General features: G+C 45.0%; 1 long non-coding RNA gene across 1 annotated transcript in view; it reads left to right on the top strand.

The window, feature by feature from the left end:
* The window catches only part of LOC106509830, a 44,791-nt gene extending 20,196 nt beyond the window's left edge, over positions 1-24,595 (top strand). Inside the window, exon 2 of the long non-coding RNA XR_002342734.1 lies at positions 21,008-24,595. This is a non-coding gene — a long non-coding RNA (uncharacterized LOC106509830). The remainder of the gene's footprint in view (positions 1-21,007) is intronic.

Raw genomic sequence — 24,928 nt, 5'->3', positions numbered from 1 at the left:
CTGTAAATCAACTGTACCCTAAAAAAAATAAATTTAATTTAAAAAAAAATCAAATAATTGGGAAGACATAGTAGAAAAACGCAGTCTGTGTCAGTGTGTATGCAGGATTACGAAATAAGTCCTTTTCTTCTCAAATAATTACCGTCCCCCCTTTTCCACCTGACCCCTCTGATGTAATCACTTTTCTTAGGCAATCCTGTAGAATGTATTCTGCTCTCACGTGTGACATGAATGCCATTCTTCTTGCATTAGTTCTTTCCTTTGTTCAGCAAGTATTTGTATGCTGAGGGACCACCGTGTACCAGGCACTATTTTGGGAGTTAGGGGAACAGATAGAGAATATAAGCCCTATGAGGCTATATTCTAAGCCCCCATAGGGCTTATATTCAAGTGGGAAGAGACAGGCACCAAAATCAAGAGAATATCCTATATTTACAAAATATGTTGGATATTGACAGGTAATGTGGGAAAACAAAAAGGGGAGTAAGGAATGTGTGTGTGTGTGTGTGTGTAGGATGGGTCAGGGGGGCCCTCACTGAGGATGCATTTGAGAAAGCCCTGAGAAGGTTGCAGAGTGAGCCACACAGCTATCTGGAGAAAGAGTGCTCCAGGCAAGGCAACAGTAAGTGCAAAGCGCACAAAGCAAGAAAGGCCAGCAGGAGCAGTGGGGGCCAGGGTGTCTGGAGTGGAGTGGAGTGGGGTGGAGTGGAGTGGGGTGGGTTAGTGGGAGGTGAGGTCAGAGGGGCCCAGGGAACCACATCCTGCAGGACTTCAGAGAACATCCTGGGAACACTGGCTTTTATTTTTTAGTGGGGGACAGGGCTTGGCTTGATCTGACTCCATTTTAACAGGATCCCTTGTGTTTAGAAGAGACTATAAGGGGAGGGAGAGAGATGACTGCAGTTTGGACCAGAAGTAGCTGTGTTGTAGCTGGTGGGACAAGACAAGGTCAGCTTTTGGATACGTTCCAAAGCAAAGCCCACGAGTCTTGCTGATGAACTGAACTTGGGTATGTAAAGAAAAAAAAAAGAAAAGAGAGAATGAAGTTGAGGTTGACTCTGAGCCTTTAGGACTGGGCCACTGGAGGGGTGGGTTCACCAAGAAGTAAAGGGGAAGACAAGAAGGGCTGCTGAGAGTTGGGAAAGAGGAGGAACTTGACTGTTGACATTTTGAGTTTGAGATTTCTATCAGACATCCAGGTGGGGATGTCAGGTAGGCAGTTGGATATGTGAGTGCAGTTATGGGAAGTGCTCCAGGCCAAAGACTTAAATTTGAGAATCACCCAATTTATTTTATATGTGTTTGGGTAGGTCCATCATGGCAAAAATGACATCTTTTTCATGTTTAAACTCTTGCTTACTCATAGGAGAGACCCAGTAAATATTTATAGACTGTGTGAATATGTTTTTCTGTGAAAATAAAGTCAGGATTAATTAAGTTGTGAAAACAGTGGCACTCCCCTTCCATCCTGCACAGATAATGGTGAAAGCCCAAGATCCAGAATGAGCTGATCCATACATGAGTCCTGGTTCTGCTGCTTATAACTGGGTCATCTTGGCCAAGTTACTTAACCTCCCCAAGCCAGGGCTCCTCATTTGTCAAGTGGGAGCGATCCTAAAGGTTAGTAACCTCAAAGGGTGGTTATAAGGGTCAGATCATAAGTGTGAAATGTACAGGCACCTTAGAGGTGGAAGTTAGTTGTGAGAAGCAGGCAAGGATTAGTAAAGACACAATACTGCTTCCTAGGTTTGTTGCTGTCTTGTTTCCCTGAAAGACTTTGAGTAGGGACCCCAGAAGCTGGGATTGAGAATTCAGACCAGCAGTGGGCTGATCTCTGCCTGGCCCCATATGCCTCACTGTTCAAGTTCAGTTCAACACTGCTAACATCATTTTGAGGAGTTCCTGTTGTGGCTCAGTTGTAACAAACCCAACTAGTGCCCATGAGGAAACAGGTATAATACCTGGCCCCACTCAGTGGGTTAAGGATGCAGCATTGCTGTGTGCTGCAGTGTAGGCTGCAGACGTGGCTTGGATCCTGAGTTGCTGTGGCTGTGGTTTAGGCTGGCAGCTGCAGCTCTGATTCACCTCCTAGCCTGGAAACTTCCATAGGGCTTTTTATGAGGCCCTAAAAAACAAACAAATAAACAAGCAAACAAAAATAAAACCATTATGAGGTACTACCACACACTAGAATAAAAACAAGATAAAAATCAAAGTAGGTGAATACTCATAACCCTGATAACACTAAGTGCTAATGAGAGTTTAGAACAATTGGAACTCTCAGATATTTCCGGTAAGAATGTCAATGGCACAACCACCTTTGAAAACTGTTTGGCCATCTTGTATAAAGTGAAACATACACTTAGATGATCCAGCAGTCCTTCTCCTAAGTATTTACTCCAGAGAAACAAAATTTTATGTTTACATAGAAAGCCACGTGTGGATGCTTATAGCAGCTTTCATCATAATTGCCGCAAATTGGAACCAACCCAGATATTCTGGTGAATGAACAAACTATGGTACATCCATAATATGGATGGACTACTACTCAGCAACAAAAAGGAACAAAGTATTGATTCAAAGAGCAACATAGATGAGCCTTACATGTATTTTATAAGTGAAAAAGCCAGAGCCAAGAGGCTCCTTACTGTATGATTCTGTTTATCTGACACTGCAGAAGAGACAAAACAGTAGGGTCAGGGAACAGATCGGTGGTTGCTAGAGACTGGGAGGGATGGATGACAGGAGTTGATGAGGGAATGGGAGGTGATGAGACTGTTCCGTATCAGGTACTTGTGGTGGTGGATGTGCTACTCTTTACATTTTCCAAAACCCTTAGCAGTGAATATAAAAAATGAATTTTACAGTATGTAAATTAAGCAAAAAACCAAAATGTGGGGTGAACTCAAAATGAAATACAAACTGTAACAAATGAACTTAACTGTACTACAAATGGATTAAAAAAATGAATAACATCCCTCCACTGGAGGGGGTGGAAGAAGAAAATAACCCACATAAATTTAGAAAACAATACATTGACTGGATATCTTGACACTAAAGAAAAAGTACACAAATAATGTGGTTAGTAAATCTGTTTCTCATAGGAGTATACATTAGCAATTCTGAAAATGGATGTGCTTGGGTTGAACAAATAAATAAATACATTATAAATAAGGAAAGCCTGTGTTCTCACTGTCAGAAAAAAAGAAATTACAAACAAGAGAGGAGGAAGGCCCTGTATGAACTCTACGATGTTGCAGTGGGTTCAGAGGCATCAGCATGAATTCTGTGTTTGTTTGTTTGTTTTTGTGATATAATATACCTAGCATTTAACATTGGCAGTGTAAAAGGCAGTGGCACTAACTACATTCTTATGTTGTGCAGCTATACCCACTATCCATTTCTAGACCTTTTTCTTCATCCCAATCAAATGCTGTAAGCATGAAATGATAATTCTCCATCCCCCTGCTCCTTCCAGTCCCTGTTAGCCTCCATTGTACTTGCTGCATCCGTGGGTATGGCTGTTCTCCATACCTCAGGTAAGTGCAGTCATACAGTATTTGTCCTTCCAGGTCTTGCTTATTTCATGTAACTTAATGCTTTCTAGGTTCATCCGTGGTGTAACATTTATCAGAATTTCATTCCTCCTCAAGGCTGATTCATGTTCCATTGTATCTATGTATCACACTTTTTTGATACATTCATTTGTTGATGGGCACTTGTGGTTTTTTAGTACATGTACAAATTAATAGCTACAGAAATGGAGAAACATGTGTATTCTATGTTAGTAGGCACTCATGGATATCCTGTCTCTACCTGCTGAGACGGCCTGGAAGCAAGGGCACGGTGGCACTCATAAGCACACCTGGCACCCAGATTGTGGTTTAGAAATACCATTCTCCAACAAAAGGAGCCAGGGCTTTTGGGAGGAGTGGCTGATTCCAGGCCGGGAGCAGGGGAGACGCAAGATGAGCCTGAAGCATCTTGTGGAGCCAGAGATTAAGGAAATGCTTTTGTTTTGTTTTATTTTATTTTATTTTATTTTATTTTATGTTATATTTTCTTTTTATGACCACACCTGTTGCATAGGGAAGTTCCTAGGCTAGGGGTCAAACTGGAGCTGCAGCAGCCAGCCCACACCACAGCCACAGAAACACCAGATCTGAGCAGAATCTTTGACCTACACCACAGTTCACAGAAATGCCTAATCCTTAACCCACTGAGTGAGGCCAGGGATCAAACCTGCATCCTTGTGACACTATGTTAGGTTCTTAACCCACTGAGCCACAATGGAAACTCTAGGAAATGCTTTTAAAAGGTTGAGAGCATGTTAAAAAGGCACAAGAGCCAGCCTGAAGGAGCTCCCAAAATCCAAAGCTGAACAATTTGTGAAATAAAGCTAATAAAAATAGTAATAATATGAATCCTAAGTTATAATCACAAAACTATGCATGAATTCACTCTGATAGAGATAAATAATTGAATAAATAGATAAATGGAAGTGAAAACATAAACCCTCTTTTCAGAAGAATTCCAACTAATGTAGAAAGAATGGAGGAAACAGAAAAGTCACCATTAGAATATCACTGTAATAATTGCTGCAGGCAGGATCTACACAGATGCTAAAATTAATGGGCAAATTTTGAGGAGAAAATGAAAATTTGCATAATCCCCAAACGTCATACCCTAGATATTTATCACCCACAAATCATAGCTTGACAGTGGAACAGCCCAGCAGACACCTCCTCAACTAACTGGTCAAAGTGAACATTCCCAGTAGGAAGACATGGACATCACAGAGCCTCTGATAGGACACGGGGAGAAGAACATATTGCTATTCCTGCCCCAAACATCTAACCCAATCTAAACATCAAAAGGGAACATACAGGAAGTTATCTTGTGGCACAGCAGGTTAAGAATCTAAAGAAGAATGGATGTGTGCACATGTGTAACTGAATCACTTTGTTGTACAGCAGAAATTATCACAATATTGCAAAGCAACTGTGCTTCAATAAATCTTGAAAGAAAAAAAAAAAAACCCAGTGCTGTGGTATAGGTCACAACTATGGTGGAGGTTCAATCCCTGGCCCAGGAACTTCCACATGCTGTGGGTGTGGCCAAAAATAAAAGACCTCATACAAACCCAAATTGAGGGAACTTCTACAAAATGTCACCAATCATGGAAGAAAAGGAAAGATAGAAACTGTCACAGATTGGACTAGGATGACTAAATGTAGTGTGAGGCCCTGGGTTAGATCCCAGAACAGGAAAAGCATATTAGTTGAAAAACTAGTGCAAATCCCAATGAAGTCTGTAGATTGGCTAACGGTATTATACCCATGTTGCCATCTTAGTTCTGATAGTGATCCTGCGATTATGTACGACCGTAACATTAGAAGAAACTGAGACAGGGGGATTGTGGGAATGCTCCATACTATTTCTGTACCTTTTCTGTAAATCTGAATTTTTTTTCAGAATAAAATGTTTTTTAAAAAAGAAGGAATAAAAGCTTTGCTGTTCCATGTTGAAAAATAGACCTAATGCATTAGTCTAGTGAAATAGATGTAATAATTTATAAATTACTTCATCATAGAAAACTTTGGTGGTATGTGCACAAACATAATTGATGGGAGTTTCTGGTTAGGAAGATTTGGAGACCACTGTCCTTCAACCTGAGCAAAAAAAGATGGCATAGGATTCCCCTTGTGGCTCAGTGGTAATGAACCCAACTAGTATCCATGAGGACGCAGGTTCAATCCTTTGCCTGGCTCAATGAGTTAAGGATCTGGCGTTGCTGTGAGCTGTGTTGTAGGTCGAAGACTCTGTCTGGATCCTTCATTGCTGTGGCGGTGGTGTAGGCTGGCAGCTGCAGCTCTGATTCGACCCCTCGCCTGGGAACTTCCATGTGCCATGGCTGTGGCCCTAAAAAGATTTAAAAAAAAAAAAAAAAAGATGGCAAATACCTAGAATGGTTAAACTCAGAGAGACAGGTAAAATGGTGGTTGCCAGGGGCTAGAAGGAGGGGTGATGAGGAGCTAGTATTTAATGGGTACAGAGTTAATTATGCAAGATGAGAAGAGTTCTGGAGATGATGGTGATGGTTGCACAAAAACCAGAATGTACTTAATACCACTGAACTGTACACTTNAAAATGGCTGAGAATGGTCATTTCATGTAATGTGTATTTTAGCACAACGAAAACCAAAACAAAACAAGGACTGTGGGGTTTATCATTCGGTTCTACATGCTCTTGCTTCTCCATAATTCTTGCAAGTTAGGCTTTACTTCCCGACAAGGCTTCATGTGATCTGCCTCTGGAGTACAGCTTGTTTTGAGAGGCAGAACCACGGGACCCGGTATTAGCTCATGCTTAATCCACAGATAGGGGTGGACAGATGGGAAAGGTCAGAGTGCAGAAAGGAAGATTCTGTTCACTTGGGGAGAACTATTAACAAGGTTTCATTGAAGGTTATCTTAATCTCCCAGAGACAAGACAAGCCTCCTGCCCTTGGATCTCTGAGGCCTGGTTCCTAGGGGCTCAGGGCGAACTGGGAGGCACATCCTCCCCCTCACTCTTCCTTCTCCACCTCCCTGAGGGGTCAGCCCAGTTACGAACATTCCTTAGTTCTATGGTATCTTCCTTTAGGTTTCAGGCTTACTTACCCCGTCTGTATCTAGGCAATGCGTCCACCTGTATAGGCAAGGTTCTGCTGGGATAATGAACAGTCCCCAGATCTCAGAGACATTAGATGTCGGATGTTTATTTTGAGTTCATTCTACACATCTAGCCCAGGTTGGCTGCAGCTCTTCTCTGTGTCACAGTCCCTCTGGTCCCTCTGGGATCCAGGATGTCACAGCCACCATTGGGAACACTGCAGTGATGGTGGGTGCTTTGCCTGAAAATGACCCAGGTGACTTCTGCTCTCGTTTCATTATCTAAAGCATGTGGGATGGCCCAGCGTGACTTAAAATCCTCCTGCAGGGAGAACACTGACTACTGGAGAAGAGTAACTAAGTCCACCACACTCACCCAGCCCTCAAAGCTTCCCTCCCTCCTAGAGAAAGACATTTGAGGGCTAGAGAGAACTCCATCCCCACCTCCATCCACACCCTACACACTGCCCCACTTGAAAGAACCCTCAATGCCTCTACCTCCTGTGGTCGAGGCCACAAAGCCCAATTAGGGGAGCTGGTCTGGAGTTGGTTCCCTCCATGTCTGTTCATTTCCTATTCTGTTCCCACACTCCAGGCTAGGGTCTGCCTAGAGGGCTGTGAGAGTCCCACCCTGTTCCTTCCGAGAGCAGCTCCATGCCATTGATGAGGAGCACACATGGGCAGCTCACAGGGGCCATTGTATGACTCATTGGCTTCCCAGAAGCTAATCAGCCAACTGGTGATGCACCAACCTATTTCCCCCTCTTCCCCTACTGGGAATCAGTGGCTGTAATCCTGGAAGATTAGGAGAATCCCTATCACTTGTTTATATGTTTAAGAGCAACAGGACCACTGAGTTTTCTTTTCTTTTTTTCCTTTTTGAGTAATGTAATTTAATCTTTATTTACGATCAGTCCTTTAGCAACTGATAAAGAAAGATGTGGGAGGATGCAGTGGGGGCATATCCGTGCATGTACCTAATTTCTGTGACCTAGCTGGATTTCACTTTACACAAATTTTATAAAGTACTCTTTTTTTTTTTTTTTGTCTTTTTAGACACCCGTGGCATATGGAGGTTCCCAGGCTGGGGGTCCAATTGGAGCTACAGCTGCTGGCCTATGTCTCAGCCACGGCAGTGCCAGATTCAAGCCCCAAGCCGTGTCTGCAATCTATACCTCAGCTGGCAGCAATGCCGCACCCTTAACCCCCTGAGCAAGGCCAGGGATCAAACCTGAGTCCCCATGGATATTACTCAGGTTTGTTATCACTGAGCCACAACGGGAACTCCCAAGTACTCACTTTTTCTATACAAGTTCACTGCATTCATAAAATAGCCAATTCCCATTGTGCATTTAAAATACTAATTGTTTTCCCAAAATCTGATTTACACCCAACTTTTCAGGGAGCATTGTTCCGTTGTAAAGCACAGCCTTGCTGTGCTGATGTTTCTCAGCAAATTCCTAGAACTAGAGACAATATGGAAATGGAGGGTCTTGGATAAAACAATTGGAATCTTTGTGACTCACCCCAAACTTGCTTCCCTTTGGGGATGGGGAATTTCTGGCTGGGAGGAAACAGATTCATTCATTTGTTTAACAAATATTTGTTGAGCTGAGTGGCTTCTAAGAGCTGTATACCCTGATAGGTAGTGCAGAGGATGCAAGAAAAGATTAGCGTCTATTACTGCCTGCTAAGAGCTCACAGTGTGGCTGTAAGATCATGTTCATTTGCATGACATTCTTCAGAGGTAGCTTCATGCCCAAAGACCAGAAGGGAAAACTGAGATCCAGATCCAGGGAGGTCGGGCCTCTGGCTCTGTCCCAAAGTCCCCTGGCTGAAGCCACCTCATGTCCAGCTTTAGACTTATTCTACCAGACAGTCCCCCGGGCAGGTAAAAGCTGCAGATGCCACCCTGGCCCTGTAAACAATCTCTACTCTTCTCTCCCTGGAGCACCTCCCCTCAGAAGTCCTCCTGAATAAACACAACTCCCTCCACCAACCCTGTGGCCTCCTGGGGTTGGGGGAGGCAGCCCTGACCCCAAAGGAGGCAAGTCCGTCCGGCACAAGGAGCATCCAAGCTCAGGAGCTTCTCTGTTTGCTTAAGTTAATTCTTTGTTACTGTTTGCCATTAATGTCTTATTAAATCAGGATGGACCGAGGTTGGCCTGGTAAGGTAATGCCTTTGGAGAACCAGGAAGAATCGTGTCCTGGGGACAAAAGCTAGCACCTTGGTCTGCTTGGGCATGGTGGCAGTGACAGTAGCCCAGAGCAGCTGTCAGGACCTGGGAGATCTGGTTATTCGGGCTGCCAGGCAGGTGGGACTGTTTGCTGGCAAAGCCCAATTCCTTCTCAAGAGTGAAAGCACTTGTCCCGAAAGGGCAGGCAATTCTAATACTCACAGGAGGAAAACTCATATATGGAGAAATTTCTCTAAACCCGACCTGCTGTTTGGTTTCAAGACCTCCTATGTGGAACAGTTCTACAAAAGGGTTAGGAAGACAACCTTGGCTCCTTGGAAGCTGATCGAAGGCTCCCAAAGCTCCTGCAAGGACACTGGGGGAGAAGATCATCTTAGAATGCCAGTGACAGTGTGCACACGAGTGAGGTGTAGCCCTGCAGAAAGCAGCTGTGGCAGGTGCAAAGGAGCAGGTCAGATGAACTAGCTGACTTGGAACTTCTGTGGGATTGTTTTGTCTCTCCCTGGGGGATTATTTTTCTCAACATAAACACCCTGTGGCTCATTTGGAATTTTAAGGGGTGCACTAAGCAGCACAGTTCCCTGCCTCTGGATAAGAGGTTGTTTACACAATGTGGTGGTGGGGGGGGTCATATGTTCTTTTTGTTGTCTGTTTTAGGCTTCCACACTTTTCCTCTGATCAGGGCCACCCTTTATCTGCTCACCTTGTTTAGAACATCCTGCTGTGGAAATGTTGGTCCCTCCTCTGTTTCTGCACTTTGTTCACGCCTCCCTCCAGCCAGCACAACGTGGCAGTGAGGAACATAGAAAGCAGGCCCTTGGAGTTCCCATCGTGGCGCAGTGGTTAACGAATCCGACTAGGAACCATGAGGTTGAGGGTTCGATCCCTGGCCTTGCTCAGTGGGTTGAGGATCTGGCGTTGCCATGACGTGTGGGGTAGGCCACGGACATGGCTCGGATCCCGAGTTGCTGTGGCTCTGGCGTAGGCCGGCGGCTACAGCTCCAATTCGACCCTTAGCCTGGGAAACTCCATATGCCACGGGAGCGGCTCTAGAAAAGGCAAAAAGCCCAAAAAAAAAAAAAAAAAAAAAAAAAAAACAAGAAGAAGAAGAAAGAAAGAAAGAAAGCAGGACCTTACACTTCTCATCTATCCCAGAACCATGCATGGTGCCCATTATAACTGGATTTCACAAAATGTGGTGGAATTAAGTCCAGTGCTTTGTCCCTGCCCCACCCGGGTGACTTAATGGCCTCCCTCAACTCCTTTGCAACTTCCCCAGCTAATTCCTAACCCAAATGCTTTACTCCACATCTCAACCTTCTTTCCTTAGAAAGAAATTACTGGATGGAGGATTCCCTAGGGGCCCAGCGGTGAAGGATTCCATGTTGTCACTGCCAGCCTGGGAACTTCTGCATTCCCCTGGGAACGAAAAAAAAAAAAAAAAAAAATTAGTAGGTTGGAGGAAGCTTCTTTCCATGAGGAGGCAGTCTCTGTACCCTCCTGGCTGCTTGCTCGCCACCCGTCACCCGTCCCTACAGAGGGCAACAGTGTGAATTGAGAAAAGAGTTTGGGAGGGAAGCAGGTCAGAGGGCTGTCTGTCCCCCAGCTGCCGAGTCTGTACCCCAGAACTTGGATTGGGAAAACATGGGTGTTATATGTGGATGCCCTCAAGCTCCATCAGGTCCAGAAAGAAACTGAGGTCTTTTCAATAACTTTCTTGTGGAGAAAGACACATACCATACGAAATCACTTATATGTGGAAATGATGGTACAGATGAGCCTATTTACAAACCAGAAACAGACTCACAGACACAGAGAACAGACCTGTGGTTGCCAAGGGGGAGGGAGGGAAGTGGGATGGACTGGGAGTTTGGGGTTAGTGGGTGCAAACTATGACATTTAGAATGGATAAACAATGAGGCCCTGCTGTATAGCACAGGAAATGATAGAACATGATAGAAGATAATATGAGAAAAAGAATGTATATATATGTATGACTGGGTCACTTTGCTGTACAGCAGAAATTGACAGAACATAATTTAAAAAAATTTTTTTAAGTAGGCCAAAAGATTAAAAAAAGAATGATCTTGTGCCCCATAGGCATATAGTAAACTGGGTGCCCAGGGCCTGGCACCCCACTTTAATAAGTAGCTGTTTGGATCTTTAAATCCCTTCCCTGTTGTTCTATGTCCTGAGGGCTTCCTGACATGTATGGTTGCCTGGCTGGGTCTCAGGAGCTTCGATGTTTTGAATTAGACACTGCCCAGCCTAGTGTAATCATCCAGCTTCACACTGAGTCAGCAGACACCCCAGATTAAAAGCTATGGCTCCTGACTCAGGCCCTCACTCATTGTGCCCACAGTCTTATGAAGGAAATCTCTAAGGGCGGGGAGCAAGGGGAACAGCGAGGAGCCAGCAAGGAGCTGGATGGGATTCTAGGTGAGGCAGGAAGGATGATGAGATGGCTCAGGAAGAAAGTCAGGACCCCCCCAGCACCCATCCTTCCTTTGCAATTGGAGTCTCCCTCTCCCCCACCATCCCCCATACAGCTCTCCACTCTGGCTCGATTCCCCAGAGATCAGGAGTACAGGCCAGCACCTCCAGTTCACAGCAAACTTTCACTTTCCCTGAATTCTGTGCCCAACCCCTCAAACGGGGGCATACGGAGGGCCCTCTGAACCTAAATCAAACATGAATTTCAAGGTCTGAGGTCAGACTACCTTGTCTGAGGATGCCTTAGCCTTCTCTTGCCCTGAGAAGCTGACACTTGACATCTTTCATGGAGCAGTCTTGGATGAAGATTCCTGTAAAGGAGTCCTGATTCCTGAGCCCAGAGTGGGTCCCACGTTAGATCATTCTAGGAGGTCCCTCCCTCTTCAACCAACTCTATAACCCAAGAGTAGAGTAAGCAGAGTAAGACCAAGAAGTAAACAGCCAAATGATTTTATAGCTCAGTTAACCTCAAGCCATCATGTTCATGGCTGGTGGATTGATCACTTAACAAGCTTTTGGAATTTCACTCTGGGAGCGTCATTCACATTGCTCAGACCTGTTCTGTCAGAGAGTTAGAGACCCTACAGGAGGAGCATTGAGCCTAGAGAAAGTAAGAGTCAGTCTCTAAATAGAAGGGATGCCTTATGGATCAAGGCCAAATTCAGTACACCCCAGAGAGGAGAATGATGTCAGGTGGATGGAGGTAGTGAGCTCCAGCCAATGGAGAATTTCAAAGAGAGGCTGCATTTGTTTATGTGCCCATGATGGTTGGCTAACAAATCACTTCCCACCTGTTATGGACTGAGTGTTTATGTTCCCCCAAATTCACATGTTGACGTCCTAACTTCAGTGTGATAATATTCGAAGGTGGGGCCTTTAGGAGGTAATTAGGTTTAGAAAGGTCATGAAGGTATTGCCCCCATCATAGAATTACCGTCCTTATAAGAAGAGGAGGCACCAGAGCTTCCTCTTTCTGCCATGAATCGAGAAGGTGACCATTTACAAGCCACAACATGGGCCCTCACCAGGAACTGAATCAGCCAGCCTTGACCTTGGACTGCCCAGCCTCCAGAACAGTGAGAGAGAAATTTCTTTGGTTTAAGCCACCCACTCTATGGTATCTTTTCACAGTAGCCCAAACTAAGATACCACCAGAGCCACTGATTTCATGGAGGTTCAAGAGATGGGATTGAGGCTACACCAACCTATGAGACCCTATGAGATGCCCAGAACATTATTTAAAAAAGGAAAGAACAGATTTCTCCCTTATCTCCTCCCCAAAGCAGGAGCAAATAAACCTTCTAAGGTTTGTACTTCCATTGGATTGTGGATGAACAGGAATCTGCAGTCTTTCATGTGTTTTCCTGGGATCTGGAGGATGCTCTTTAGGAGTGCTGGGTTTCACTGCATCCATCCTATGAATCCACTAGCATCATAGTAAATCCCCTGCTCACTGGGAGATTGCAGTGATAGAAATAGACCTGACTTACCAGAAGACATTGGCTGGACCCCTTCTGCAAGAGTCCACCTCTGAGGTGTCATTTTCTGTTCAGCCAACGCCTCACCCTCTTATTAATGTGGCAACAACCGACCTCTAGCTCAGAGGCGGAAAACAAAACAGGCAGGAAGCCAAGGAAGTCGGCCTGCCCTTTCTGTGGAAGGAGCAGGTGGTTCCCTGCTTGGTGAGTGGATGTAACAAATCCTAAGAGAGGGCCTTGGACTCCCACCCCCTACCCTTCCATCGCCTTGAACCCCCTCCCCCCAAAAAAATCTCTTCTGCCCACAAAACTGTCAGGTGCCTTGATCTCCCAACTGGTTAAACAGCCGTGCCAGGGCGGGAACTCAGGACATTCATTACTTCAGCAAACCTCCAAGTTGTCATCATGGGAAAGATAATAAGACTCTTGAGGCTCCTCTTTATTTTATTTTTAATCTTGAGATATTTTGAAGTTACAGAAAAGTGAAAAGAATAATATAACCAGCGCCCATATTTTTCACCGCCGAAAATTAGCTAAGGTTTTATTTTCCAATCATTTTATCTTGTAAGGAATAAACATTTCAGATAGAGCGGAGTGCCCGTCTAGTCACTCCTCGAGCCTATTCTTACATTTCTGTTTGGTTTATGTAGCTTTCTGTTTGTCTAAATAAAAATAACGTAATTCTCAAAATTATAAAAGGGGACTGGGGCCCTCCGGTATTTCCAGTGCTTAGGGCCTCGTTTAGGGGGTCGCTGGGGTCCGGAAGAGGGCGGTCGCGCAGCGGAGGGATGGTCCCCGCGCCCAGCAGAGGGTAGGGCCTCGACCCCACGTTCGTTCTCCTTCTCTGGGCGGGATCTGGAGGAGGCCCCGAGGCAGGGCCTCTTCCTCCCAAACCCGCCCAGGCTTCCGCAGCCGCTGGGCCTTCCTGTGAGCCATTGTGCCCGCGCGGGGACCCGCATTCGGCCAGCGTTTAGGAGGTGGGGGGAGCTTTTCCAGGACGCAAGACTGAGCAGCTGCCCCGCGGAGGAAGCCTTGATTCTCCGAGTGGCACGTTCTCCGCGGGCTCTGCCAAGTGCCCCGCTGGGCGGAGGTGGGGGGCGGCGCCACACCGGGGGCAAACCAGGCCTTGGGGTTTGCAGAGGAAACCGGGGTGCACTCCCTGGCCTCTTCTTTCCTTACGTCTTTTTCCTGGTCATCGGAGTTTTTCTTACTCCCAAACTCTGTGTTGGGCGTTGGGCTTGCAAAGACAGTTTCTGCTTTCATTCATTCATTGGCTCACTGGTTCCACAAATAGCTACTGAGTGGCTCTGTGTACCGGGCACTGTTCTAGGTATAGGTGCGGGGCGGGGGTGGGGTGGGGGGGAGCTGTGATACAGCCTGAGAACAAAATAAGTGAAGATCTTTGTGGAGTTCCCTTTGTGGCTCAGCAGGTGAAGAACCGGACTAGTATTCAGGAAGATTCAGTTTCAATCCCTGGCTTGAACAGGATGAGTTAAGGATACAGTGTTGTCCCAAGTGAGTTAAGGATACAGCGTTGTCCCAAGCTCCCAAGCTGTGGTATAGGTTGCAGATGTGGCTTGAATCTGGCTTTGCATTGCTATGTCTATGGTGTAGGCCAGAAGCTTTAGCTCCAATTTGACCCCCTAGCCAGGGAACTTCCATATGTGTGGCTCTAAAAGGAAAAAAAAAAATCTTTGCCCCCTCGAAGCTTACTTTCTAGCAAGCAGCTAATAATAGATGTGATAAGCATATTATACAGCAAGTGGTAAGTACTGTGGAAAGACAGAGTAAAGAGGGTGGGGAAATCAATAATGGGGGCCCAGGGAGCAGGGGAGCTGTCCGAAGGAAGAGCATTCTAGGTGGAGCAAACACGCAGGGCAAAGCCCTGAAGTGGGAGCCTGCCTGCTGGAAGGGGAGTTATATAGAGATGGTTTTCTCCCTCAACCGCCTGTCTCACCTGGGCTCCCAGAGCTCAGCTGGAGGAAAAACCGTCTCCCAGAGGCAGGTTCAAGAGTGGCCATGTCTATGCTCCAGTGGCTCCGAGTGATCTGCAGAATAACACTAATAACTAATAACTTGGGATGCCCACACGCATCCTCTGTATCTGGACCTTAGTCCACTTTGCAGTCCCATTTCTGCCCCTTTCTATGGGCATCGTCCCCTGCAGCTTGACCCGGGACTGGTGGTTCCCCAGGCACACTTCGCTGCTTCCAGCAGGGGATGTGGCATCTCCTGGAATGTGATCCACTTTCTTCCTACCTGTGTCCACCTGACAAGCCTTTACTCTTCCTTCAAGATTCTATTCAACATCACCGCCTCCATGGAGGCTTTTTTCACTTGCCCTCTACCCCCGAAAGTTCCAGGCTCTGCTTATGTGACAGCTGGCACAGACCCTGACTGTCAGGTGTCTAGCTGAATTACAGTTATAGCCCTGTCTTCCTCACCTCTGTGTCATCAGCATTCAGCATCTGCCTGGCACGGAATAGATGCTCCTGAAGCCACATTGACCGACTGAGTGAGTGGTGTTGCTGCCTTGGTCCTCTGAGAGGGTCCCCAGGGGCCTGAGACAGACAGCCCCTTGCCTGCCCTTGGATATTAAGCAGACTCTATTCACAGCTGGACTCCTGGGACACGGATTTCCTGTGGGTGAGGGACTTCCGGGAGAAAGGCCCCTCATTTCAACCACAGAAAATGGCTGGCTGAGGGGCATTGTTGTCAAAGAGAATAGGAGAGGCCACCCCTCTCCCTGACTCCACCCCTGCCCTGGGTGCCAGGCTGAGGCTCCCACATAACTCCTGAAAACCCTGGTCAGAAATGCACTTCCTCTCCCTCCCCTAGGCACAGTGGCACTTAAAAAGAGTGCAGTGGGGGAGTTCAGTGGCTCAGCGGTAACACCCGACTAGTATCCATAAGGTTCAAGCCCTGCCCTTGCTCAGTGGGTTAAGGATCTGGTGTTGCTGTGAGCTGTGGCGAAGTTCACCAATGCAGTTCAGATCCCACGTTGCTGTGGCTGTGGTGTAGGCCAGCAGCTGCCTGGGCTCCCATTTGACCCCTATCCTGGGAACCTCCCAATGCCTCAGATTCAGCCCTAAAAAAAAGAGTGCAGTGGGTTGGCTGGCCGGCCACCCCTCTGCCCCCAAGTCCTGCCAGTCTTCCCTTGAAAGTCCCTGTCCTTTTCTTCCACTCCCACATGCAGTCTTAGTGTGGGCCCCCCTTCTTCATGCTGTGGCCTGGGATGTCTTGTGCCTCATGGCCTTGTCACCACCCCCTATCCGTTCCTACCCTCTCCCTGGTGTTAGAATCATCTTCAGAAAACTCTCTTTTCCAGCTCACTTCTCATTGTCCAAAGACAAAGTCTGGACACCCAAACCTGGTGTCCTGGGTCCTTTGAAAATAGACCCCGACTCCCTTGAGGTACTTTTTCTACCTCTTCCCCTTCACGGACCTCCTTCCAACGGTCTGCTCACTGCCTTTCCCCTCGGGAACTGTCCCAGCGCTGGGCCTCGCCTTTCTGGAAGACCCAGCCTCTCCACATAGCCAGTGCTAACAAATACTTCCTCATACGAAGCCTGCTAGGCAATCCTGGCTCAACCCATCTCTCAGCCCTGGATCACTATGCTTGCTACTGTAACAGTCGTTCGGTAACCAGTTAGATAGTCAGTCTTGAGAGCTTTGAAGGTCCCTTTTTCTTGCAGTTCTATTCTGACCATGGGTTTTGCTGTCAGATTTGTCTTTTTTTTTTTAATTAAAATATAGTCGATTACAATGTTGTGCCAATTTCTGCTGTACAGCAAAGTGACTGAGTCATACACACACCCACACATATATATACATTCTTATTTTATATTATTTCCCATCATGATCTACCCCAGGGGATTGATTATAATTCCCTGTGCTATACAATAGGACCTCATTGTTGATCCACTCTAAATGTGATAGTTTGCATCTACTAATCCCAAACTCCCAGTCCCTCCCTGTCCCCGCCCCTGGCAATCACAGGTCTGTTCTCTATGTCTGTAAGTCTGTTTCTGGTTTGTAGATAGGTTCATTTATGCCATATTTTAGATTCCACATATACATTATGTTAAATGGTATTTATCTTTCCGACTTCCCTTAGTATGATAATCTCTAGTTGCATCCATGTTGCTGCAAATGCATTATTTCATCCCTTTTTATGGCTGAGTAGTATTATATTGTATATATGTACCACATCTTCTTCTTCTTCTTCTTTTTTTTTTTTTTTTTTTTTGTCTTTTTGCCTTTGCTAGGGCAGCTTCCCACGGCATATGGAGGTTACCAGGCTAGGGGTCCAATTGGAGCTGTAGCCACTGGTCTACACCAGAGCCACAGCAACGCAGGATCCAAGCCACGTCTGCAACCTACACCACAGTTTATGGCAACGTCAGATCCTTAACCCACTGAGCAAGGCCAGGGATCGAACCAGCAATCTCATGGTTCCTAGTCAGATTCGTTAACCACTGAGCCACAACGGGAACTCCTGTACCACATCTTCTTAATCCATTCATCTGTCGATGGACATTTAGGTGGTTTCCAGGTCTTTGCTATTGCTAACAGTGCTGCAATGAATATACGGGTGCATGTGTCTTTTTTTCAAGGAAAGTTTTGTCCAGATATATACCCAAGAGTGGAATGGCTGGGTCATATGGCAGTTCTATATTTAGTTTTCTGAGGTACCTCCATACTGTTTTCTATAGTGGTTGTACCAATTTACATTCTCACCAACAGTATAGGAGGGTTCCCTTTTATCCACACCCTCTCCAGCATTTGTTCTTTGTAGACTTATTAATGATGGCCATTCTGGCTGTTGTAAAGTGGTACCTCATTGTAGTTTCGATTTTCATTTTTCTAATAATTAGTGATGTTGAGCATCTTTTCATGGGCCTTTTGGCACATCTGTATGTCTTCTTTGGGGAAATGTCTATTTAGGTCTTCTGCTCATTTTGTCATTTTGGTTGTTTGGTTTTTTGTTGTTGAGTTGTATGAGTTGTTTGTATATTTTGGGAATTAAGCCTTGTCGACTGCATCATTTGCAGCTATTTTCTCCCATTCCATAGGTTGCCTTTTCATTTTTCTTTTTATAGTTTCCTTTGCTGTGCAAAATCTTGTAAGTTTGAGTAGGTCTCATTTGTTTATTTCTGTTTTTATTGCTCTTGCCTTGGGAGACTGACCTAATATGACATTTGTGTGGTTTATGTCAGAGAATGTTTTGCCTAAGTTCCCTTTTAGGAGTTTTATTGTATTATGTCTTATATTTACATCCTTGAGTCATTTTATTTTTATGCGTGGTGTGAGAGTGTGTTCTAATTTCATTGCTTTCCATGCAGCTGTCCAGTTTTCCCAGCACCGCTTGCTGAAGAGACTTTCCCGCTTTATATTCTTGCCACCTTTTCCACAAGTTTGTCTTATTTCTCCATTTTTAGAGTAGGAGACTTGAAGACCAGACCTTGCCTTTGTCGGTCTATAGCTTCTATGATCCAATAGTGCATGGCACACAGTAGGAGACTCATTACATGTTTACTGATGGAAAGTTCCCGGACCCGTATCCCCAGATATGCCTGTCCTCAGTGGTTCCCCGCACAGCTGTCATATGCTGGGAGTGTCACACACATGCCTTCTGTAGGGGAACTGATAAACATGTGCATATTGAGGGACCAGAGACTTAATACATTCGTCCCTCAAAAGGAATCTACCTAGAAAGAACATTTCTGAACCATCATTTAGCTCTAATGGAGGAACACTTTATCAGTGAGGGAGGAATGGTTGGCATGGAACCTTTTCTGGGGCCATTCAACCATACCCTTTTTTCCCCAACCTTCTATGCCTGGGTGTTCTTCTAGACTGGGGTGTAGAAAGAGGAGACGTGAGCTCTCCATTTACAAGGAAACTCACTTCTCACTCCTTTAGTCCATGCAAAGCTGATTTCCCTAGATGTCACCCCTGAGAGGAGACTTCATGCATGGTTATGTGGATGGAGGGAAGCAGGTGTCATCCCTATTCCTCTGTCCCTGGCCATCAAGGTTGCCTGGAGCTCCTTGCCCAGAAGGTAGAGCTGTGAGAAGAAATCTATTCAGTCCTCTTGGGCCAACAGAACCACTGGGGAGACAAATGCTACTTGAGCGAAGCAGAGTGGGACAGACTGCCAATGGCACACAGGGTGCAGCATGGGGAAAATGGGTGTGGGATAAAGGGAGAGGGAGGGATGAATGTTCGTCAATTAAGCACCTATTGTGTGCCAGGCACTGTGCTAGTCACATTCACATCTGCTTCCTCATCTAATCTTCCCAACAATCTTGTGAGATAATTATCATTAGCTGCATTCCCCAACATAGGAGTTTTATTTCCTCTCACACCCTTTCTCCATTGTTCTTTTTTCCTGTTTTTTTTTTTTTTCTTTTCTGGTTATAATGTAATTAGTGTTCATTGTAGACATGGTATATGAAAATAATAAGAAAAGTACAAGAGGAGGAGTTCCCATTATAGCTCAGCAGTAACGAATCTGACTAGTATCCATGAGGATGTGGGTTCAATCCCTGGCCTTGCTCAGTGGGTTAAGGAACCTGTGTGGCCATGAGCTGTGGTGTAGGTCACGGATGCAGCTCAGATCCCACATTGCTGTGGTGTAGGCCAGCAGCTGCTGCTCCGATTCGACTACTATCCTGGGAACTTTCATATGCCATGGTTGCAGCCCTAAAAAGCAAAAAAAAGTACAGGGAGGTAAAAAATCGTCTATTATCTAATGACAAAAATATAACCATTAGCACTACGTGTATACATTTCAGTTTTTATAATCATTTTAAATCTATGTGATACCACATTGTATATACAATTTCCCATTCTTGATGACCTATATAACAAAAATATTTTGAGACATTAAAATTCTGGAAAAGCATCTGTAGTGCCTTCACAATGCCCCGTTATATGGATATACAACGACTTTTTTAACTTTTCCCCAATGGCTGGACATCTGTTTTATATCTTGAAATTATAAATAATGACTCAATAATATATTTGTACCAACATCTTTCTCTAAATTTTTTAGGATAGATTGGAGAAAAAAGTTACTGGCTCAAACAGCATAATTGTGACTTTTAAATAGTTTTATTTTACGATTTTATTTATTTTAATTTTTTTATTTTTTTACTTTTGTCTTTTTAGGGCTGCACCCATGGCATATGGAGGTTCCCAGGCTAGGGATCTAATCGGAGCTGTAGCCACTGGCCTACGCCACAGCCGCAGCAACACCAGGTCCAAGCCGCATCTGTGACCTACACCACAGCTCATGGCAATGCCAGATCCTTAACCCACTGAGCGATGCCAGGGATCAAACCCACAACCTCATGGTTCCTAGTAAGATTTGTTTCCACTGCGCCACGACTGGAACTCCCTATTTTATGATTTTAAAAGTAACGGTTGTTTATTGTGAAAAATATAGAACACATTAAAAAAATAAAATAAAATAAAATAACCTTTCAAATTACTACTATAACATTTTGATATGATTATTTCTCAGTCTTTTTTCCAATGATATATATAAATGTAAAGAAACAGAGATGCCTAAAGTTGGTGTTCCAGTTTATACAATGCTTACTTATCAACAAGCATCGCGTTATAATCATTATATTATTAATTATCTTTGAAAATATTATTTTTATCAGCCACACAATTCCACTTTAAGGATGCATCATACAAATTGAAGTAGTCTTTTACTCATGGTCATTTAGATTTCTGTTTCTGAAAACTTCCTATTAAGAACTCTTTTATGAGTGTTCTGAAGATCTGTGAATACTAATCTTTGACCTCATCTTTGATTATATCCTTCAAACAGATTCCTAGAAGTGAAATTACTAGGTCAAAGTGTACCAGCCTTGTCAAAGCTGTTGGTACAAGCTGTTGCCAAATTGTGTTCCAAAAAGCATTCCTAACAATCAAGCTGGGATTGTCTATCTCCCCATGTCCTTGTAATACTAATTATTATAGATTAAAACTGCAGTGGCTTTTTATAATCAAAATGTGCTTTACTTATTTAATTTTCATTTTTATAATTAATGATATCGAACACGTTTTGAAATGTCTATTAGCTGCTTGTATTTCATTTTTTTGAATTATCTGTTCATGACCCCATCCACTTATGTTTCTGTCTTTGCATATTTCTTGTTGTTTTAGATGAACTCTTTATATTTTAAGGACATTAACTGTTTGCCTATCACAGTCATTCAGAAAGAATTTTTTCAAATAAAGAAGAAAACACGTCCATTTTTATAGATGAATAAACCAAAAACTCAGTGAGAAAGGTGGATTATCCAAGGTCACCCAACTGGCAGGTGATCTAGTTGGGATTTGAACACAAGTCATACTGGCTCCAGAAGTCTCAATCAGAAGAAAAAAAAAAAAGAAGAAGAAGAAGAAGAAAGAAGAGGAAGAGGAAGAAAAGGAGTGGAGATGGTAACAGTAACTTTGGAAGCCTTAGGTGTGGAACTTGACTATGTTCTGTGGGATGAGTAGAAGTCAGCTGTTGGTGGGGTTGGGGACACATTCGGAGGAGGAGGAACACCTTGCTGGAGTCATGGAAGCCAGGAAGGGTCCTGGCCTGGTGCCAGCTGTGCACCTTTCCATTCGCTGACTTCAAGTTTAGGGACATGCTCCAGCATCTGTTTTCTCTTCATGACCCTTCAGAAGACTCCCTCCAGAATTTACCCATTTCCTCTCCAAACCCATGTGCATCCACACAACCTGTGCTATGTCCTCACCTCTATGTTCCCAGGGCTTTGAGGGGCCCCTTGTGATCTCTTGCACTGATTACATCTATTTAGAGATGGGAGATGCCTTGGTGGCAACATCCTCAGCAGAGTTCAGGATCTGAGGACTTCTTTGATTCTCTTTTCTTACCCAGTTACATTTGTTCCAATCCACATTTCTACTGATCCTTGCTGATTGGCTGGGAAAGAAAGGGGAAGAGGAAGGAGAAGAAGGAAAAAGAAAGAAGACTGGATTGTTGATCTCCTTAGGATGGGTACACATGGTCGTCTAATTAGTGTATAAGCTCCTTAACTTCTATGCAGCCTCTCTATCTCTGCCTTTCTCTTTACCAGGTACAGGGCCCTCATGGAGACAGAGCTCAATAAGAGCTTGTGGGTGACTTAAGGGGATTCATACTCTGTCCAAAAGGTGTCTGCTCTCCTCCCTAGGAGGGAAGAGAGGTAAAAACGATAGATAAATGTAGTAGTTGCATCTTGCATTCTATGATCAGATGGATGCCCTTGGAGCGAGGCTAGGAGCAGGGAAGGGGGAGGTGGTTTAGGAAGGAGGAAGAGGAGAGGCCCCTTGCTCCTTGCCCTCTCCTTTCTCATGGCTCCATCTGGACCCATCCTTAGGGAGCGTGGAAATGCTTATAATTTCATCTTGGCAGTCAACTTCACTGTAGAAAATGGATGGAAACTTGAAGGTTGTGAAGCCTTTGTAAAAGCAAGGATGGAAGGGTAGAGAAGCCACCATATCCATGGAGGTGGGGAGATGAAGTTCTTCAGGATCGACAGAAAAGGGTGAAAAGCCCTGGAAATTGTAATTTTACAGGTAACCTTAAGAGAACAATCTTTCAGTTTTTAATTTCTTTAAAAGACCATTATCTAAAGCAACAACAGCAGTAATATAGGGCTTCTAACATCTCAGGGTATAAAATATATGAACACAGTAGAACAAAGGATGGGGGATGGTAAAAGGGAATCATACTGGTTTAAGTTCTTCTATGTGCTAAGGATGCAAATTGTAATCCCTAGTACAAATAATTCAAGAATAAAATAGATTTAGCTAAAAAGTCCCAAAAGTCAGTAAAATGGAATATTAAGATGTAAGTGATTAATCCAAAAGAGGGCCAAAAAAAGGAACAAGGAACCAAGGGGACAAATAGAAAATAAATGACAGTACTTATTAATTGTAATATTATCCACAAAGGGGAGGAAGGGAAGGGAAGAAAGTAGATCTCTCTAAGGTCTTTCCCAGCTTTTGGTGTCCACACCACTGGTTTTAGTCCACACTCCCCTGTCTGCATCTACTAGTGGAACTGAGGCATCATCAAGTTTTCTTAACATCAGAGCTGGGATGAGAGTGGGGTCAGCTGGTTCCTGGGTCTAATCATGGGCCCGTCAGGTAGAGGAGACCATGGTTATGGGTTTGTAATTAGAGTAGCAAGTTCAGGTAATGATTAGGTTTGGAGTCAAAGATATTATTTCTATTAGTTAGGCCTGGGGTTAAGGCCAACTTAGAGTTGGCAACTGCTTGGAGTTCGTGCTGGATTTGGTTTATTGGTCCCATCTGTAGTGTGGGAGAGGACTGGGCTTCAGGAATATTAGATTGGGTGGGATGGGCTGATCCAGCAGGGCCCCTGCAATCTCTCAGGGCAGTTATTCACATCCACTAGGTCTATTCTTTCCCATAGTTAATAAGCTTTTTCTCTTTTATCAATGCAATGCAACATCCATTGATTTAAAAAGCCTTTGATCACCTGCTATGTATCAGGCACCATTCTAAGTGCTGGGGATGCAGTGTGAACAAGACAAAATCCCTGACCCTACCGAGCGGATGTGCTGAGGGTGATAAACAAACATGAATCCAGAGAAGAGAACCAGGCCAGCAGGTCAGAGTGATCTGGAAGTCTGGGAAGATCTTGTGATTGATGAGAAGGGACAGCAGGAGCAGAGGCCTGGAGGTGGGCAGAATGAAGGCAGTGTGGCACCAGAAGTGGGCAGGAAAGGCGAAGAAGCACAGCTGTGCCAGGTAAGTCTCCTGGGCTGGATTCCGGGGGAAGGTAGAAACAAGGGCGTGGCAGAGTCTCCCTTGAGATCTAAAAGACAACTCTGGCTGCTGTGTGGAGAATAGCCTGGAGCAGTGACAAGAAAACAAACAAACAAAATGAAACAAAGGGCTATGAGATAGGAGCCCTGGATTCCTCAGGGTGCTGTGTGAGATCTCAGCTACTTCTTCGCTTAGGCTCTCTTCTGGCTGGCTGTCTGTAAAATGCCAAGAGTGGGCTCTATGCCACTTTAGTTATAGAGACATAGAGTCAGTGCTAGATCATTTTGAAAAGCTGCCCTTAGAGAACAAGGGCTCTATGAAAGCAAAGGCTCCGGTATCTTCTTGTCCCCTCGGTATTTGAGACACTCAGTACATTCAGTCAATTAGGTGGAATGGGTGTAATAATAACTTGAGTTCGTTTCCTCCATGAACACTGTGGCTTCTGAGACGTCACTGGCACAAGAGCTGGTCGGTTACTTTGGTTCAAGAGGCCAGACTCAACTGAGTAGCCCCTTGTGCCAGCCAGATCCGTTCCCTCCCTTCCCAGCCCATGACCTGATCAGACAGCTTTTAATGGGGAGTCACCCGTCAGCGTGGGGGCCCCTCTGCATGAGTGACCCTCCCCGCTGGGGAGCAAAAACAACCGCTAGGACTGAAGGCCAGCTTCCAGCTGCCCCACTGCTGAGTTGCTTCATTTCTCCTCCAAGGCCATCTCCCCTTAAGGAGGAGAGGGATAAGAATCTGGTCCTGGCTTCCTCACAGGGGGAAAGAGGATCAACAGAAACCCCTGGGGAAATGTCAGAGTGTGAGCTGTGTTGTTGCCACTGCAGCTGAGGGCACTACTCCTGTTGTCGGTGGGTTGGGAAAGAGCCTGTGACACAGGAGAAAGGTCTTTGTGCTCCTCCAGCCCTAGCCCTGCAGGCCCAATCCCAACGGAAGGGCATTGAAAAAAAAAAAAAAAAAGGTGCCCAAAGTCAAAACCAAAACACATGCAAGAAGCCAGACTCCATCTGCACATACACTTTGGGTGATATTTAGGTGGTTTCTGTGCACTGTATGTGCCTTCAAGTTCACTTAACTCTCAAGCATCCCTCCAAGTGGGTATTGTCATCCCCATTTCACAGATGAGGAAGCTGATATTCAGAGAAGGTAATGGATTTGTCCAAGGCCATCAGGTGAGTCGAGAAGCTGGGAGTCTGCCCAGGTAGGCATGCTTCCAAGGTCTCGTGTACCCCAGTGCTCAGACTTATGGCCCTGAAGCATTTGATGTATGTCTCCATCATTCTTTTCATGAAG

This window comes from Sus scrofa, chromosome 3 (assembly GCF_000003025.6).
Source record: "Sus scrofa isolate TJ Tabasco breed Duroc chromosome 3, Sscrofa11.1, whole genome shotgun sequence".
Taxonomy (NCBI): domain Eukaryota; kingdom Metazoa; phylum Chordata; class Mammalia; order Artiodactyla; family Suidae; genus Sus; species Sus scrofa.
The sequence above is the reverse complement of the archived record's forward strand: the minus strand, read 5'-3'. Positions and strand labels throughout refer to the sequence as shown.